Source organism: Arachis stenosperma, chromosome 2 (assembly GCF_014773155.1).
Source record: "Arachis stenosperma cultivar V10309 chromosome 2, arast.V10309.gnm1.PFL2, whole genome shotgun sequence".
In the NCBI taxonomy this organism is placed as follows: Eukaryota; Viridiplantae; Streptophyta; class Magnoliopsida; order Fabales; family Fabaceae; genus Arachis; species Arachis stenosperma.
The window spans coordinates 65,938,735-65,959,032 of NC_080378.1; the positions used below are offsets into that span (position 1 = coordinate 65,938,735).

Genomic DNA, 20,298 nt, shown 5'->3' on the forward strand with positions numbered 1-20,298 from the left:
TTTATTTTCACTACTTTTTAATTCTGTTTTTAGAAATTTTGGTTAGGCTTAGTGATGAGCGGATAATTTATACGCTTTTTGGCATTGTTTTTAGTATATTTTTAGTATGATTTAGTTAGTTTTTAGTATATTTTTATTAGTTTTTAGTTAAAATTCACTTTTCTGGACTTTACTATGAGTTTGTGTGTTTTTCTGTGATTTCAGGTATTTTCTGGCTGAAATTGAGGGTCCTGAGCAAAAATCTGATTCAGAGACTGAAAAGGACTGCAGATGCTATTGGATTCTGACCTCCCTGCACTCGAAGTGGATTTTCTGGAGCTACAGAAGCCCAATTGGTGCGCTCTCAACGGCGTTCGAAAGTAGACATCCTGGGCTTTCCAGCAATATATGATGGTCTATACTTTGCCCAAGATTTGATGGCCCAAACCGGCGTGGCAAATCAGCCTCAGAACTTCCAGCGTTTAACGCTGGAACTGGCACAAAACTTGGAGTTAAACGCCCAAACTGGCATAAAAGCTGGCGTTTAACTCCAGAAAAGGTCTCTACACGAAAATGCTTCATTGCTCAGCCCAAGCACACACTAAGTGGACCCAGAAGTGGATTTTTTCGTCATTTACCTATTTCTGTGCACCCTAGGTTACTAGTTTACTATTAATAGGATCTTTTGACATTGTATCTGTACCTCATGACACTTTACACGTTTCTTTGTGTACTTTCCACGGCATGAGTCTCTAAACCCCATGGTTGGGGGCGAGGAGCTCTGCTGTGTCTTGATGGATTAATGCAATTACTATTGTTTCTCATTCAATCATGCTTGCTTCCATTCTAAGATATTACTTGTTCTTAAACCGGATGAATGTGATGATCCGTGACACTCATCATCATTCTCAACTATGAACGTGTGCCTGACAACCACCTCCGTTCTACCTTAGATTAAGTAAATATCTCTTTGATTCTTTAATCGGAATCTTCGTGGTATAAGCTAGAACTGATGGCGGCATTCAAGAGAATCCGGAAGGTCTAAACCTTGTCTGTGGTATTCTGAGTAGGATTCAATGATTGAATGACTGTGACGTGCTTCAAACTCCTAGCAAGCGGGGCGTTAGTGACAGACGCAAAAGAATCAATGGATTCTATTCCGGCCTGACCGAGAACCGACAGATGGATAGCCGTGCTGTGACAGGGTGCGTTGAACATTTCCACTGAGAGGATGGGAGGTAGCCACTAACAACGGTGAATACCTACATACAGCTTGCCATGGAGGGAGCCTTGCGTGTTTGATGAAGGAGACAGTAGGAAAGCAGAGATTCAGAAGATGGAGCATCTCCAAAACCTCAACCTATTATCCATTACTGCATAACAAGTACTTATTTCATGTTCTTTTGCTTTTCACAATCAATCCTGATAATTTCTGATATCCTGACTAACACTTACAAGATAACCATAGCTTGCTTCAAGCCGACAATCTCCGTGGGATCGACCCTTACTCACGTAAGGTATTACTTGGACGACCCAGTGCACTTGCTGGTTAGTTGTGCGAGGTTGCAAAAGTGTGATTGCAATTTCGTGCACCAAGTTTTTGGCGCCGTTGCCGGGGATTGTTCGAGTTTGGACAACTGACGGCTTATCTTGTTGCTTAGATTAGGACTGTTTTATTTTTGTTGGTTTAGAGTCTTTTAGTTGAGTCTAGTTTCATATTTTAAGTTTGGTGTCAATTGCATGTTTTTGCTTTTCTTTTAATTTTCGACTTTGCATGTTCTTAGTCCATTTTTGATTCATAAAAATTTTAAGTTTGGTGTCCTCTTTGTGTTTTCCTTTAAAATTTTCGAAAATTAGTGTTTGATTTTCTAAAAATTTTAAGTTTGGTGTCTTTTTGTTGTTTTTCTCTTTCCTCTTTTCAAAAATCAAATCTTTTTCAAAAAAAATTTTTTCAATCATATCTTTTTAATTGTTATTTTCAAAATCTTTTTAATTAACTAATTGATTCAGTTCTCAATTTGCTTTGATCTTATTTTCCTTGTGATTTTCGAATTTTTATTTTAATTTTCTTTTGTTTTATTTTAATTTTTTTTCGTTTAACTTAAAAAAAAAAGAAAAATATATTTATCTGTTTGCAATCCATATCATTTCCCTTTATCCATTATGGAACTAAGTGGGATTGATCAGTCCAGAAGGACTCTGGGGTCATATGCCAACCCCATTACAGCTGCATATGGGAGTAGCATCTGTACACCTCCCATCAAAGCAAGCAGCTTTGAGCTAAATCCTCAACTCATTATCATAGTGCAGCAAAATTGCCAGTATTCCGGTCTTCCACAGGAAGAACCTACTGAGTTTCTGGCACAGTTCTTACAAATTGCTGACACAGTACATGATAAAGAGGTGGATCAGGATGTCTACAGACTATTACTGTTTCCATTTGCTGTAAAAGATCAAGCTAAAAGGTGGTTGAATAACTAACCTACAGCAAGCATAAAGACATGGAAACAGTTATCAGACAAATTCCTGAATCATTTTTACCCTCCAAAGAGGATGACACAGCTAAGGCTGGACATCCAAGGCTTTAAACAAGAGGATAATGAATCCCTTTATAATGTCTGGGAGAGGTATAGAGGTATGCTTAGAAAATGCCCCTCTGAAATGTTTTCAGAGTGGGTACAGTTAGACATCTTCTACTATGGGCTTACAGAAAAAGCTCAGATGTCTTTAGACCACTCAGCTGGTGGATCTATACACATGAGAAAGACAATTGAAGAAGCTCAAGAGCTTATAGACACTATTGCTAGAAACCAATACTTATACCATAGCAATGAGTTCTCTCCAAAAGAGGAAGTCATGGCAGTAGTCACTGATCCTAATCCTCAAGAACAGATGATTGAGCTTAATCAACAATTGCTCCTGATGACAGAACAGTTAGCAGAATTTAAAAAGATGCTCCATGAAACTAAAGTTGCTAACAAGAACATAGAACTGCAGTTGAATCAAGCAAAACAGCAGATATCTAAACAGGCAACCGGAGAGTGTCAAGCAGTTCAACTGAGGAGTGGAAAGACACTGAACAACTCCAATCAAAAGAGCAAAAAGTCAAATAAGGAACAATTGACAGAGGATAACCAAACCACTGTTCAAAATCCCTCTGAGGACAGTAAGAGCCCAGATAGGAATGCTAGTGGCGTTCAAACGCCAGAAGGGGAAGGAAAGCTGGCGTTAAACGCCCATTCCTTGCCCAGTTCTGGCGTTCAAATGCCAGAAAAGGGAGAGAAGTTGGCGTTTAACGCCCAATCTTCACCCATTCCTGGCGTTCAGACGCCAAGGGAGGATCAGACACCTGAGAGTGCTGACAGTGATCCCTCTAAAAAGGCTTCTTCAACCACTTCTGTAAGGAATAAACCTGCAGCATCTAAGGTTGAAGAATATCAAGCCAAGATGCCTTATCCTCAGAAACTCCGCAAAGCGGAACAGGATAAGCAATTTGCCCGCTTTGCAGACTATCTAAGGACTCTTGAAATAAAGATTCCGTTTGCAGAGGCACTTGAGCAAATACCTTCTTATGCTAAGTTCATGAAAGAGATCTTAAGTCATAAGAAGGATTGGAGAGAAACTGAAAAAATATTTCTCACTGAAGAATGCAGTGCAGTCATCCTGAAAAGCTTACCAAAAAAGCTTCAAGATCCAGGAAGCTTTATGATACCATGCACATTAGAAGGTGCCTGCACCAGGACAGCCCTATGTGATCTTGGAGCAAGCATCAATCTAATACCTGCATCCACCATCAGAAAGCTTGGGTTGACTGGAGAAGTCAAACCAACCAGGATATGCCTCCAACTTGCTGATGGCTCCATTAAACATCCATCAGGCATAATAGAGGATATGATTGTCAAGGTTGGGCCATTTGCCTTTCCAACTGACTTTGTGGTGCTGGAAATGGAAGAGCACAAAAGTGCAACTCTCATTCTAGGAAGACCTTTCCTAGCAACTGGACGAACTCTCATTGATGTACAAAAAGGGGAAGTAACCCTGAGAGTCAATGAGGATGAGTTCAAGTTGAATGCTGTAAAAGCTATGCAGCATCCAGACACACTAAATGACTGCATGGGCGCTGATATTATTGATTCTCTGGTAGAAGAGATCAATATGACTGAAAGCCTAGAATCAGAGCTTGAAGACATCTTCAAGGATGTTCAACCTGATCAAGAAGAACCACAAGAAACAAAGGAATTTTCGAAAATTCCTCAGGAGGAGGATAAACCTCCCAAACCTGAACTCAAACCACTACCACCATCCTTGAAGTATGCATTTCTGGGAGAAGGTGAAACTTTTCCAGCGATTATAAGCTCTGCTTTAAATCCACAGGAAGAGGAAGCACTGATTCAAGTGCTAAGGACACACAAGACAGCTCTTGGGTGGTCCATAAGTGACCTTAAGGGCATTAGCCCAGCTAGATGCATGCACAAGATCCTGTTGGAGGATAATGCCAAACCAGTGGTCCAACCACAAAGGAGGCTAAATCCAGCCATGAAGGAGGTAGTGCAGAAAGAGGTCACTAAATTACTAGAGGCTGGGATTATTTATCCTATTTCTGATAGCCCCTGGGTGAGCCCTGTCCAAGTTGTCCCCAAAAAGGGAGGCATGACAGTGGTTCATAATGAAAAAAATGAACTAGTTCCTACAAGAACAGTTACAGGGTGGCGTATGTGTATTGACTACAGAAGGCTCAATACAGCCACTAGAAAGGATCATTTTCCTTTACCATTCATAGACCAAATGCTAGAAAGACTAGCTGGTCATGATTATTACTGCTTTTTGGATGGCTATTCAGGTTACAACCAAATTGCAGTAGATCCTCAGGACCAAGAGAAAACAGCATTTACTTGCCCTTCTGGCGTGTTTGCCTACAGGAGGATGCCTTTTGGTCTGTGTAATGCTCCTGCAACCTTTCAGAGATGCATGTTATCCATCTTCTCTGATATGGTGGAGAAATTCCTGGAAGTCTTCATGGATGACTTCTCAGTATATGGAGACTCATTCAGCTCCTGTCTTAACCACCTCTCACTTGTCCTGAAAAGGTGACAAGAGACTAACCTGGTTTTAAACTGGGAGAAATGTCACTTTATGGTGACTGAAGGAATTGTCCTTGGACACAAAATTTCAAGCAGGGGAATAGAAGTGGATAAGGCAAAGGTAGAGGTAATTGAAAAATTACCACCAACTGCCAATGTTAAAGCAATCAGAAGCTTTCTGGGGCATGCAGGATTCTATAGAAGGTTTATCAAGGATTTTTTGAAAATTGCAAAACCTTTAAGTAACCTGCTAGCTGCTGACATGCCATTTGTGTTTGACACACAGTGTCAGCAGGCGTTTGAGACCCTGAAAGCTAAGCTGGTCACAGCACCAGTCATCTCTGCACCAGATTGGACATTGCCATTTGAATTAATGTGTGATGCCAGTGACCATGCCATTGGTGCAATGTTGGGACAGAGGCATAACAAACTTCTGCATGTCATTTATTATGCTAGCCGTGTTCTAAATGATGCACAGAAGAATTACACAACCACAGAAAAAGAATTACTTGCAGTGGTTTATGCCATTGACAAGTTTAGATCTTATCTAGTGGGATCCAAAGTGATTGTGTACACTGACCATGCTGCTCTTAAATACTTACTCACAAAGCAGGATTCAAAACCCAGGCTTATAAGATGGGTGTTGCTTCTGCAGGAGTTTGATATAGAAATAAGAGACAGAAAAGGCACAGAAAACCAGGTAGCTGATCATCTGTCCCGAATAGAACCAGTAGCTGGGGCGTCCCTCCCTTCTACTGAGATCTCTAAGACTTTCCCAGATGAGCAACTCTTTGCCATTCAGGAAGCTCCATGGTTTGCAGATATTGCAAACTATAAAGCTGTGAGGTTCATACCCTAGGAGTACAGCAGATTGCAAAGAAAGAAATTAATCTCAGATGCCAAGTACTACCTGTGGGATGAGCCATATCTCTTTAAGAGATGTGCAAACGGAATGATCCGCAGATGTGTACCCAGAGAAGAAGCACAAAGGATCCTATGGCATTGCCATGGATCGCAGTATGGAGGACATTTTGGAAGTGAGCGAACAGCCACTAAAGTCCTCCAATGTGGCTTCTACTGGCCTACTCTCTATAAAGATTCCCGAGAGTTTGTGCGTAACTGTGACAGTTGCCAAAGAGCTGGTAACTTACCTCACGGATATGCCATGCCTCAACAAGGGATATTAGAGATAGAATTGTTTGATGTATGGGGAATTGACTTCATGGGGCCATTCCCACCATCATACTCAAACACTTACATTCTGGTGGCAGTGGACTATGTATCTAAGTGGGTAGAAGCAATTGCTACACCCACTAATGATACCAAGACCGTGCTGAAATTCCTCCAGAAACACATCTTTAGTAGGTTTGGTGTTCCCAGAGTACTAATCAGTGATGGGGGCACTCATTTCTGCAATAGACAGCTATACTCTGCTATGGTTAGATATGGAATTAGCCATAAAGTGGCAACTCCGTATCATCCACAGACGAATGGGCAAGCTGAAGTCTCTAACAGAGAGCTAAAAAGAATCCTAGAACGGATTGTGATAGCCAGAAGAAAGGATTGGGCAAAGAGCTTGGATGATGCTCTGTGGGCATACAGAACAGCATTCAAGACTCCTATAGGAACCTCTCCATACCAACTGGTGTATGGGAAGGCATGTCACCTGCCCGTGGAACTGGAACATAAAGCCTACTGGGCGACCAGGTTCCTAAACATGGATGCTCAGCTAGCTGGTGAAAAAAGATTGCTCCAGCTAAATGAGCTAGAGGAGTTCAGACTCAATGCCTTTGAAAATGCAAAAATTTATAAGGAAAAGGCAAAGAAGTGGCATGACAAGAAGTTGTCAACCAGAGTCTTTGAGCCAGGACAAAAAGTTCTGCTCTTCAACTCTAGGCTCAAATTGTTTCCAGGAAAACTCAAATCCCGGTGGAGGGGTCCGTATGTGATCACAGGAGTGTCACCATATGGATATGTTGAGCTTCAGGATAGTGATTCTGACAAAAAGTTCATTGTTAATGGACAGAGAATCAAGCATTATCTTGAAAGCAATTTTGAGCAGGAATGCTCAAAACTGAGACTTGAGTGAGTCTCAGTAGAGGTCCAGCTAAAGACAGTAAAGAAGCGCTTGCTGGGAGGCAACCCAGTCATTAGGAGGTTATATGATTTGTTTTTACAGAGGCAAGTATCAAAAATGAAGGAATTCACAGAGTTACAGAAGGATTCAGCTCAAAAAGCAGAGAAAAAGAGCTTGCTGGCGAAAAAACGCCAGTAAAGGGCATTTTGGGCGTTAAACGCCAGAATGGGTACCATTCTGGGCGTTTAACGCCAGAAATGGTGCCATTTTGGGCGTTAAACGCCAGAATGGGCACCATTCTGGGCGTTTAACGCCAGGTGTGCAGCATCCTGGGCGTTTAGAAAAATGCCCAGTGATAAAGGAATTCTGGCGTTTAACGCCAGCCAGGGCACCTGGCTGGGCGTTAAACACCCAAAAGGGGCAACAAATGGGCGTTAAACGCCAGAATGGGTGCCATTCTGGGCGTTTAACGCCAGAAAGGTGGGGGGACCCCAATTTTGTTTTCAAATCAAATTTTTTCAAACTTTCCTTTTCTTACCCATACTTTTCTACAAAAATACATCTCAACCCTTCATCATTCAATCTCAAATTTTCAAAAATCTAAAATCATTCTTCAAATCTCTCAAATCAATCCCAAATCTTGTTCAAAAAACTCACCCTTCTCTCAAATTCTTTCCATATCTTCTCCAATCTTCTTTCAATTTTTTCTTTTTTTTTCGAAATCTCTCCTCCCCACATTATAAATACACGTTTGGACCCCTCATTCCCCCACACCATTCGAATTTGCTTTCTCCTCTCTCTTTTCCTTCCTTTCTTTTGCTTGAGGACAAGCAAACCTCTAAGTTGGTGTGCTTTTCCGTGATCACTAAAGCCAAGATTCATCAATATCATGGCTCCTAAGGGAAAACAAACCAATTTAAGAGGAAAGAAAGAGAATAATCCAAAGAATCTTTGGAATCAAGAGAAGTTCTTAACCAAAGAACATGAAGACCATTATCACAAAATAATGGGTCTGAGGTCAGTGATCCTGGAAGTAAAATTTGATCTGAAAGAAGATGAATATCCGGGGATCCAAGAGCAAATTCGAAACAGAGGATGGGAAGTTCTAACCAATCCTGAAATAAAGGTTGGAAGGAATATGGTTTAGGAATTCTACTCAAATCTGTGGCTAACAGATAAGCAGAGAATGACTGGAACTGCTTACCATACCTACAGAACCATGGTCAGAGGGAAAGTTATGTACTTCCATCTGGACAAAATAAGAGAAATCTTCAAATTGCCTCAACTGCAAGATGATCCTGACTCCTTTAATAGGAGAATAGTGAGAGCAGATAAAGGGTTGGATCAAGTTCTAGAGGACATATGCCTCCCTGGAACTAAGTGGATAACCAATTCAAAGGGTGTCCCAAACCAACTCAAGAGGGGAGACCTCAAACCAATTGCAAGAGGTTGGCTAGACTTTATTGGGCGTTCCATATTGCCCACTAGCAACTGTTCTGAGGTCACTATCAAGAGAGCAGTGATGATTCATTGCATTATGCTTGGAAAAGAAGTGGAGGTTCATCATGTGATTGCTTGTGAGATCTACACAATTGCAAATAAGAATTCCACTGAAGCCAAACTATCTTACCCAAGCTTGATCTCCTTGCTCTGTAAAGAGGCTGGGGTGAAGATGGGAGTAGATGAATTCATACCCATTGAACATCCAATCACTAAGAAGTCAATGGAAGGACAAATGCAAGACAACTCTATCAAAAGGAGGGCGCAGGAGTTCCTCCCTGAATTCCCTGAAATTGGCTACTGGGCCAGCCTAGAAGCATCTATCAACAAGTTACAAGAGACTATGGAGCAACTTAAGGAAGAACAGCAGAATCAGAACTGCATGCTCTGCAAATTGCTGAAGGAACAAGAGAAGCAGGGGCGTGAACTCCAAGAGTTGAAACGCCAAAAGCTCTCCTCTCAAGCTGAGGGAGCATCCACTTCTCAAAATCAAGGTTGTTGAGTCCTAACTCTGTGAAAGCCTCTATCATTAGGAGCCTATTTAAATTTTTGTTTTCTATTTTTAGTTTCATCTTATATTTATTTTCTGAGTCTTGTTCTTAATTCATAATTAATAAAATTTAAAGTTTATGCCTTAAAGCTATGAATGTCCTATGAATCCATCACCTCTCTTAAATGAAAAATGCTTTAATCACAAAAGAACAAGAAGTACATGATTTCAAAATTTATCCTTGAAACTAGCTTAATTGGTTTGATGTGGTGACAATACTTTCTGTTTTCTGAATGTATGCTTGAACAGTGCATATGTCTTTTGAATTTGTTATTCATGAATGTTAAAATTGTTGGCTCTTGAAAGAATGATGAAAAAAGAGACATGTTATTGAGGATCTGAAAAATCCTAAAAATGATTCTTGAAGCAAGAAAAAGCAGTGAAATCAAAAAAAAAAAATTCGAAAAAAATAAAAAATAAAAAAAGAAAAATAAAATTGTGATCCAAGGCAAAAAGAGTGTGCTTAAGAACCCTGGACACCCCTAATTGGGGACTCTAGCAAAGCTAACTCACAATCTGAAAAGGTTCACCCAATTATGTGTCTGTGGCATGTATGTATCCGGTGGTAATACTGGAAGACAGAGTGCTTTGGGCCACGGCCAAGACTCAATAAGTAGCTGTGTTCAAGAATCATCATACTTAACTAGGAGAATCAATAACACTATCTGGATTCTAAGTTCCTAAAGAAGCCAATCATTCTGAACTTCAAAGGATAAAATGAGATGCCAAAACTGTTCGGAGGCAAAAAGCTACTAGTCCCGCTCATCTAATTTGGAGCTAAGTTTCATTGATAATTTGGAGTCTATAGTATATTCTCTTCTTTTTATCTTATTTGATTTTCAGTTGCTTGAGGACAAGCAATAATTTAAGTTTGGTGTTGTGATGAGCGGATAATTTATACGCTTTTTGGCATTGTTTTTAGTATATTTTTAGTATGATTTAGTTAGTTTTTAGTATATTTTTATTAGTTTTTAGTTAAAATTCACTTTTCTGGACTTTACTATGAGTTTGTGTGTTTTTCTGTGATTTCAGATATTTTCTGGCTGAAATTGAGGGTCCTGAGCAAAAATCTGATTCAGAGACTGAAAAGGACTGCAGATGCTGTTGGATTCTGACCTCCCTGCACTCGAAGTGGATTTTCTGGAGCTACAGAAGCCCAATTGGCGCGCTCTCAACGGCGTTGGAAAGTAGACATCCTGGGCTTTGCAGCAATATATGATAGTCCATACTTTGCCCAAGATTTGATGGCCCAAACCGGCGTGGCAAATCAGCCTCAGAACTTCCAGCGTTTAACGCTGGAACTGGCACAAAACTTGGAGTTAAACGCCCAAACTGGCATAAAAGCTGGCGTTTAACTCCAGAAAAGGTCTCTACACGAAAATGCTTCATTGCTCAGCCCAAGCACACACTAAGTGGACCCAGAAGTGGATTTTTTCGTCATTTACCTATTTCTGTGCACCCTAGGTTACTAGTTTACTATTAATAGGATCTTTTGACATTGTATCTGTACCTCATGACACTTTACACGTTTCTTTGTGTACTTTCCACGGCATGAGTCTCTAAACCCCATGGTTGGGGGCGAGGAGCTCTGCTGTGTCTTGATGGATTAATGCAATTACTATTGTTTCTCATTCAATCATGCTTGCTTCCATTCTAAGATATTACTTGTTCTTAAACCGGATGAATGTGATGATCCGTGACACTCATCATCATTCTCAACTATGAACGTGTGCCTGACAACCACCTCCGTTCTACCTTAGATTAAGTAAATATCTCTTGGATTCTTTAATCGGAATCTTCGTGGTATAAGCTAGAACTGATGGCGGCATTCAAGAGAATCCGGAAGGTCTAAACCTTGTCTGTGGTATTCTGAGTAGGATTCAATGATTGAATGACTGTGACGTGCTTCAAACTCCTAGCAGGCGAGGCGTTAGTGACAGACGCAAAAGAATCAATGGATTCTATTCCGGCCTAACCGAGAACCGACACATGGATAGCCGTGCCGTGACAGGGTGCGTTGAACATTTCCACTGAGAGGATGGGAGGTAGCCACTGACAACGGTGAAACCCTACATACAGCTTGCCATGGAAGGAGCCTTGCGTGTTTGATGAAGGAGACAGTAGAAAAGCAGAGATTCAGAAGATGGAGCATCTCCAAAACCTCAACCTATTCTCCATTACTGCATAACAAGTACTTATTTCATGTTCTTTTGCTTTTCACAATTAATCCTGATAATTTCTGATATCCTGACTAAGACTTACAAGATAACCATAGCTTGCTTCAAGCCGACAATCTCCGTGAGATCGACCCTTACTCACGTAAGGTATTACTTGGACGACCCAGTGCACTTGCTGGTTAGTTGTGCGAGGTTGCAAAAGTGTGATTGCAATTTCGTGCACCACTTAGGTTTGTTAAAATTTGTATTTCTGGACTGAAATTGTTGTTGGCGGTATCTTTCTGAGATTAATGGGTTGAATGTTGCTTAGATTGAACTGAAATTTACTATTTTGAACTCTGCACACCACATGTTCGGAGAAATGCCTGAATGAAATTTTTTATTTGATTTCTATGTTTGATCAGCATAGGCTTTACATTATGGTGATATTGCTAATGCTAACTTCACAACTTCCTCATGACTGGATCAGCATTACTCAACGTCACAGCATTACTATTTATTTGTTAAGTAATAGTGAGTGTGGTAGCTAATAGAATTGCTAGCAATAATAAAGTAAAGACAAAAAGAGGTTTCACTACTTATATTCACTACTAATAGGATAGCTAATAGGATAGCTAGCAATATACTTATGTGATTTCTAATTTTCTCTTTTCTTTTTTTCTAAACAAAAATAGTCTTTATATTGTTATAATAATAAAAATAAATATTTCAGTGCATGGCTATTGCTATTGCCATTGCCATATTTAAAAAAAAAAGTAGTACTTATCTTAGTCTCAGGCCTTCCTTTTTGGTTTTGCTTCTATTCTTTGTACTTCATTTGCTTTACCCTTCTTTTCTTTTCCAATTGCCATGTTTTTCACTTGTCCTTTCCCACTATAGAGAGCCAATTTTTTGGTTAACTATAACTATAAACTGTTGAGTTATTTATAATAAGCACTATAGTATATTGTTGTTCTCTTAATTACTTGTAAGCCATAATTAAGGATAGATAGAGATAAGACTTCACTGTTTTTCTTGACCCCAATTTGAATTTACAGCTGCATGTGAATCTGCTAGCTACATCTGGCCTTCTTCTTGTTGCCAACTACATACACCATCTCATTTTTATAAAAAGTGAAAGTTGTCACCTTTGTTATTATTATCATGTACTTTTACTTTGGATGTATAGAAATGGAAGGACATTTAGGAACACATACTATCATCTTTCTTCCAGTTCTATCTTATTACAAATAAATATTGCTAACTTATTTGTTGATCATTAAAAGTTTTCAAATGAAATGTCATGGCTCGAGTTTTGATTTTATTTAATCTATTTACCTTGATCAATTATATTTTCTGGTACTATTACTACACTGTTTAGTTTTAGATTATGGTGCTTAGATAGTGTTTATTTTGAGGTATTAGGACAAAGATTGAGAGACTGAAACACAGTATCATGTTTGTTGGCTCAAGGACTGGTACTAAAATTTCTGTCTCTGTCTCAAAAATTTCAATATTTTAGTACCTCTAAAAAGTAGAGACACAAGGGACTGAAATTTTTAGAGACATAGACTGAAATTTTAATAACATTTTATACCTAAAATACCCTCATTTCAATTAATTAATTCCAATTTTATCCTTTGTCCAAATTAAATTAGAATTTTATTCTTGTTTCAATTTCTGTCTCTCACTTTGCACCAAACAAAATACTAAAATTTATTTTAATTTCTGTCTTTTAGTCTCTGTCTCTCAGTCTCAATCTTTCAGTCTCTGTCTCTCTACCAAACGCTATCTTATGGTATTAGTTCAACTTACTAGCTATATTTCAATGTCACTGAATTGCATGCATTAATTTATGATTAATAGATAAGATCCATAACAGTGGTCATTAGTGGACTGTTCTCTAGAATTAAACAGTTTAGTTGTGTATGACACAATCAAGATTTTGATCGGAACTATATGACTGCCTGCCTCACACAATCAAGTTAATCTATTTACCTTGATCAATTATATAATGTATTTCTTTAATTTATTTTTTTATTCCAAACTTGAGCCATCTATAGTTTATAGGCCAATTTTTGAGAGGCAAATGATCAGAACACGTAGAAGCTAGCTAATAAGCTCTAATAACAATGAAAAAAAACCTTTATGAGATCTTTTTTAATTAATCATCATTTCAAACTATGTGTATCCTTTTTTTCCTTTATGATTATGTATTTTGATGGAAGTGATTCAAGGCTTCCAATCAGATATCAAGCCCCTCAAGATTAAAAACCTTGTGGGTCAGAATTTTTTGGCACTCTTGTGATTCTAAAATTTCACTGTATATAATATAAGATATTGTTAGCAAAATAGTAACGATTAATGAATGATTATAGTTCACTCATTATTCAGTGTGTATGTTCTGTTCTTTTGTTATCTGTTTGTGATGATGCATCTTATTATTTCTTGAATCTTAATTTATTTTATTTGTTCATTTGTGTCTGCAACTATAGGCCTATAACATATTTGATGGAAAAGGGATTATGCAATCTCCTTTCCTTACCTCACTTATGTTAATTTTCTTTTCTATTATCTTTCTTTCTTTTTACCTATTATTTTCCCCCTATTTGGTAATTGAGGATGGGGTGTGGGAAGGTTTTGTAGTTTCTTGTAAGGTTTGGGTTTTGGGGGTTTTTATTTTTTATTTTTTATTTTTTATTTGGAATTACTCTTCATTACTCGTTAGTGACCCGAATGAAATTACAAAATCATTTTGCTTTTTTCTTTACCTTATTATGCAATTCATGTATCTTCTATGTTTTAATTGATGCCCAATTTTGGTGAGAAGCCATTTGATAAACCCCATTTTGAGGGTTTATCTTGTATCGATTTCAGGGGTTTTATCAATGATTCCACACGCTTTTCATATGAAAATACAAGACTTTGTGTTCCTTTCCTAATTTTTACCTCATGGATGAAAACATGCTTATTTTGCACTAAATTAGATACATTTCTAATCTCCTCTTGGTGCCATTCGATGCCGTGACCTGTGTGCTAAGTGGTTTCAGAATATGGGGCAGGGATGAACCGGAAGAGAGAAGGAGAACGGGCGCAAAGGAAGGGGGGCATGAGAAGTTGAGCTTTGGAAACTTCAGCAAGGGCGCGTGGGCGTACTTGGCGCGCCCGCGTGGATTGCGCAGCTAGAAGTCAAAGCTAGAAGCCAAGCCATGAGCCGGCTTGTGTAGCGGCTAGGCCATAATCTCCATGGGCGCGCACGCGTACGTTACGCCTCCGCGCGCATTACAAGATGCCCCAGTGGCGCGCATGCGTGCTTTGCGCGTGCGCGCCGATGCTCGAATATGATTTTTTTAAAGTGTCACGTGACCTAGGCGTGGAGACAGTTGGGGATCTCATCTTGGGGAAGTGCCTTGGCGGGAAGAGCTTAAGAAGACCAAAGGTTGAAGGGTTAAGGGACTTTTGGCTCATTTGTGATTGTTCTAGATATTTTTGCTCTAGTTAGTTACACTCTTGGAGAAGGAAGTTCTCATTAGGGTTCATCCTCATCTATTTTCTGAATTTTCAATCACTCTTTGGTGAGATCCATTGCAATTCTCAATTTACTTTGTTCATGTCATAGATCTTCTTCTCCAATCTCAATTAGTGTTTGTAATTGCTCAATTTTCATAGATCCTAGATTCAACTTTGTAGTTTTGGATTTTATCAAGTTCTTGAGAGTTTCATTTCCATTGTTGTTCTTTGTTAATTGTTGTTAGTTTCTTGTGTTGAATCATTTTTAATTCTACTTTCTTCTCATTCTTACTATGCCTTTCATTCTTGCTCATCAATTGTTTGATAAAATGCCAACACTAGTTATGGAGTAAAAGTTTCTTGCTTGGCATAGGGTTTGGGCCACTAGAAGGAGTTGAATAGTTTATGTCAATTGTTGATTTGGAATTAGAAATTGCTAGTTGACTTGGAGTGCACTAAAGCTAGATTTCCCTAAGGTAAAACTAGAACTTGTGACTCAAGTTAGTTACTCTCATTTGACTTTCCTCTATACTTAAGGGTTAACTAAATGAAGCAATGCCTAATTGTTGTCATCATTGAAGGAACTATAAGGATAGAATTTCTACTGCCAACCCTAGGCCAAGTCTTTTAAAGATTGGTTGTTTGTCATCGATTTTGCTAAACCTTCAAAGAATCATAACAAGGCTTCCTAATCAATAAGATGCATGCTTTAGCAATTCCAAGGGAGGACGACTCGGGAGACTAGTACTCTCGGTTATAGATTGTAGGATTGTTTGATGCGAAGTTTAAGTATCGGTTAGACTATACTCACGATCATATTCATCATTGAATTCTATATCGGCATGATAAATTTTGTTTATCAAAATGGCGCCGTTGCCGGAGAATTTGCTTAGTGTGCCATGTTATTGTTTAGAGTAAATGTGTATATATGTACATAGTTGCATTTCATTGTAATTTGTTCAAGTGACTAACCCCTCATCGTTACCATGAATTTCACTTCTCCTTCATTGCATGACGCGTTCACAACCGAATCCGAGCTTAGTTCCCTTTGATCCGGAAATAGAACGAACTTTGTTTCATATTAGACAAGCTCGGAAGCGATTAAAGTTTGGAAAAGGTGAAGAGGTTTTCACCACCTCAACCACCTTACTAAAAGTGAACATTGAACCGTCACTCAAAGAAGGCAATAGTCATTCTCCCATCAATATCACTAACAACTCTTCTTTTGTTTTAGGTATTAACGCCATGGATGCTCCGAGGAGAGTTACTATCAAGGAAGTGGGTGCACCGGATTATGTCCTTCAACCCCTTCATGTAACTCACCCCAACTTGAATGCAAACTTTGAACTTAAGACCGTGATGAGCGGATAATTTGTACCCTTTTTGGCATTGTTTTTAGTATGTTTTTAGTAGTTTTAGTTGAGTTCTTAGTATATTTTTATTAGTTTTTAGTTAAAATTCACTTTTCTGGACTTTACTATGAGTTTGTGTGTTTTTCTGTGATTTCAGGTATTTTCTGGCTGAAATTGAGGGACCTGAGCGAAAATCTGATTCAGAGACTGAAAAGGACTGCAGATGCTGTTGGATTCTGACCTCCCTGCACTCAAAGTGGATTTTCTGGAGCTACAGAAGCCCAATTGGCGCGCTCTTAACGGCGTTGGAAAGTAGACATCCTGGGCTTTCCAGCAATATATGATAGTCCATACTTTGCCCAAGATTTGATAGCCCAAACCGGCGTTTAAAGTCACCCTCAGAAATCCCAGCGTTAAACGCCGGAACTGGCACCTAAATGGGAGTTAAACGCCCAAACTGGCATAAAAGCTGGCGTTTAACTCCAAGAAGAGTCTCTACACGAAATTTCTTCATTGCTCAGCCCAAGCACACACCAAGTGGGCCCGGAAGTAGATTTTTATGTCATTTACTCATCTTTGTACACCCTAGGCTACTAGTTTTCTATAAGTAGGACCTTTTGCTATTGTATTTTCATCCAGAGCTTTTTGATCATGTTTTTATGATTGAACTCACTTTTGGAGGCTGGCCATTCGGCCATGCCTAGACCTTGTTCTTATGTATTTTCAACGGTGGAGTTTCTACACACCATAGATTAAGGTGTGGAGCTCTGCTGTACCTCGAGTATTAATGCAATTACTATTGTTCTTCTATTCAATTCCGCTTGTTCTTTGTCCAAGATATCACTTGTTCTTCAACTTGATGAATGTGATGATCCGTGACACTCATCATCATTCTCACTTATGAACAAAGAGACTGACAACCACTTCTATTCTACAAGCAAACAAGGCTCTAGTGTTTATCTCTTGGATTCCTGATACACGATGCATGGTTGATCGCCTGACAACCGAGTGCTCGCCTAACAAACGAGCCAGCCATTCCGTGAGATCAGAGTCTTCGTGGTATAGGCGAGAACTGATGGCGGCATTCAAGAGAATCCGGAAGGTCTAAACCTTGTCTGTGGTATTCTGAGTAGGATTCAATGATTGAATGACTGTGACGTGCTTCAAACTCCTAGCAGGCGGGGCGTTAGTGATAGACGCAAAAGAATCACTGGATTCTATTCCGGCCTGACCGAGAACCGACAGCTGATTAGCCATATGCTGTGACAGAGCATAGGAACATTTTCACTGAGAGGATGGGAGGTAGCCACTGACAACGGTGAAACCCTACATAAGCTTGCCATGGAAAGGAGTAAGAAGGATTGGATGAAGACAGTAGGAAAGCAGAGAGACGGAAGGGAAGGCATCTTCATACGCTTATCTGAAGTTCCTACCAATGAATTACATAAGTATCTCTATCTTTATCTTTATGCTTTATTCGTATACCACTATACCCATTTGAGTCTGCCTGACTGAGATTTACAAGGTGACCATAGCTTGCTTCATACCAACAATCTCCGTGGGATCGACCCTTACTCGCGTAAGGTATTACTTGGACGACCCAGTGCACTTGCTGGTTAGTTGTGCAAAGTTGTGTAGTGATCACAATTTTGCGCACCAAGTTTTTGGCGCCGTTGCCGGGGATTGTTTTGTGTATGGACAACTGACGGTTCATCTTGTTGCTTAGATTAGGTATTTTTCTTCAGAGTTCTTAAGAAGGAATTCTAGTGTTTCATGATGATCTGTTGAAGTCTGGCTGGCTGAAAAGCCATGTCTAATCTTATTGGACCGAGGTTTCAACTAATCATCACAAGAGCTTGTTGATCTCTATCAATCTTGCTATTGGAGCAATGATCTGCTAAGGCTTGGCTGGCCATTGGCCATGTCTAGTGTTTTGGACCGAAGCTTTCTTTGAAAGCTTGGCTGGCTGTGAAGCCATGTCTAATTCCTGGACCGGAGTCTTAGACTAGCATTGCAATGATTCCTGGAATCCGAATTAAGAATTCTGAAACTTTTATTTTCTATTTCCATACAATTTTCGAAAAAAGCACAAAAATTTTTTTTTTAAAAAATCATAAAAAACCAAAAAGATTTTATGTTTCTTGTTTGAGTCTAGTGTCTAATTTTAAGTTTGGTGTCTTGCATGTATTGTCTATTTGATTTTGGTTCTATTTTCAAGTCAATAGTACAGGGAACTGAAGATTCAGAACATGCAGCAGAGGAATTACACAGAAAAAAACTGGGCGTTCAAAACGCCCAGTGAAGAAGGACAGACTGGCGTTTAAACGCCAGCCAGGGTGCCTGGTTGGGCGTTTAACGCCCAAAAAGGTAGCATTTTGGGCGTTAAACGCCAGAATGGATACCATTCTGGGCGTTTAACGCCAGGATGGCACAAGGGGGAGGATTTTGTTTTCAAATCAATTTTTTTTCAAGTTTTCAAAGTCTTTCAAAATCAAATCTTTTTCAAATCATATCTTTTCAATCAAATGTTTTCAAAATCAATTTCTTTCCTTTTTCAAAGATACTTGCTAACAATTAATGATTTGATTCAACATTCCAAGTATGTTGCCTTTTCTGTTGAGAAAGGTTTAATGTTTGAATCATATCTTTTCTTGTTAGGTAAGTCATTAATTTTTAAAATCAAATCTTTTTAAAATTGTTTTCAAATCATATCTTCTCAATCACATTTTATTTAACCAATCATATCTTCTTAACCTCATCTTTTTCAAAATAGTTTTCAATCAAATCTTTTTGACTTCTAATTTCAAAATCTTTTTCAAAAACCACTTGAATTCTTTTCCACTTTGAGTTTTCGAAAATTATCAATCAATTTTTCAAAATGATTTTAAAAACTTTTTAATTAATTTTCAAAAATTCTCTTCCCCTCTTCCCACATCCTTTTATTTATGGAGTACCACTCCTTCTCAATGCACAATTCGAACTCTCTCTGATCAAGTTCGAATTCTTCTACCTCTTTCTTCCATTTTTCTGTTCTTCTGACACCTCAAGGAATCTCTGTACTGTGACATAGAGGATTCCACATTTTCTTGTTCTCTTCTCTTTCATATGAGCAGGAACAAAGACAAAAGCATTCTTGTTGAAGCTGACCCTGAACCTGAAAGGACCTTGAAGCGAAAGCTGAGAGAAGCTAAGGCACAACTCTCTACAGAGGACCTAACAGAAATCTTCAAAGAAGAAGAAGCCATGGCAGCCGAAAACAACAACAATGCCAATAATGCAAGGAAGGTGCTGGGTGACTTTACTGCACCTACTCCCGACTTCTATGGGAGAAGCATCTCTATCCCTGCCATTGGAGCAAACAACTTTGAGCTTAAGCCTCAATTAGTTTCTCTAATGCAACAGAATTGCAAGTTCCATGGACTTCCATTGGAAGATCCTCATTAGTTTTTGGCTGAGTTCTTGCAAATCTGTGACACTGTCAAGACTAATGGGGTAGACCCTGAGGTCTACAGACTTATGCTATTCCCTTTTGCTGTAAGAGACAGAGCTAGGACATGGTTGGACTCACAACCTAAAGAAAGCCTGGACTCATGGGAAAAGCTAGTCAATGCCTTCTTGGCAAAGTTCTTTCCACCTCAAAAATTGAGTAAGCTTAGAGTGGAAGTCCAAACCTTCAGACAAAAGGATGGAGAATCCCTCTATGAAGCTTGGGAAAGATACAAACAATTGATCAGAAAATGTCCATCTGACATGCTTTCTGAATGGAGCATCATAGGTATTTTCTATGATGGTCTCTCTGAACTATCCAAGATGTCTTTGGATAGCTCTGCTGGAGGATCTCTTCATTTGAAGAAGACACCTACAGAAGCTCAAGAGCTATTTGAAATGGTTGCAAATAACCAATTCATGTACACTTCTGAAAGGAATCCTGTGAACAATGGGACTAATCAGAAGAAAGGAGTTCTTGAGATTGATGCTCTGAATGCCATATTGGCTCAGAACAAGATATTGACTCAACAAGTGAATTTGATTTCTCAAAGTCTGTCTGGAATGCAAAATGCACCAAGCAGTACTAAGGATGCTTCATCTGAAG

At 39.1% G+C, this 20,298-nt stretch overlaps 1 non-coding gene across 1 annotated transcript; it reads right to left on the minus strand.

Annotated features, from left to right (window-relative positions):
• Positions 1–19,853: 19,853 nt before the first annotated feature.
• LOC130964213 (small nucleolar RNA R71) lies at positions 19,854–19,957 on the minus strand. Its single transcript, XR_009080316.1, has one exon. It is a non-coding gene; the product is annotated as a small nucleolar RNA R71 (small nucleolar RNA).
• Between the last annotated feature and the right edge of the window lie 341 nt (positions 19,958–20,298).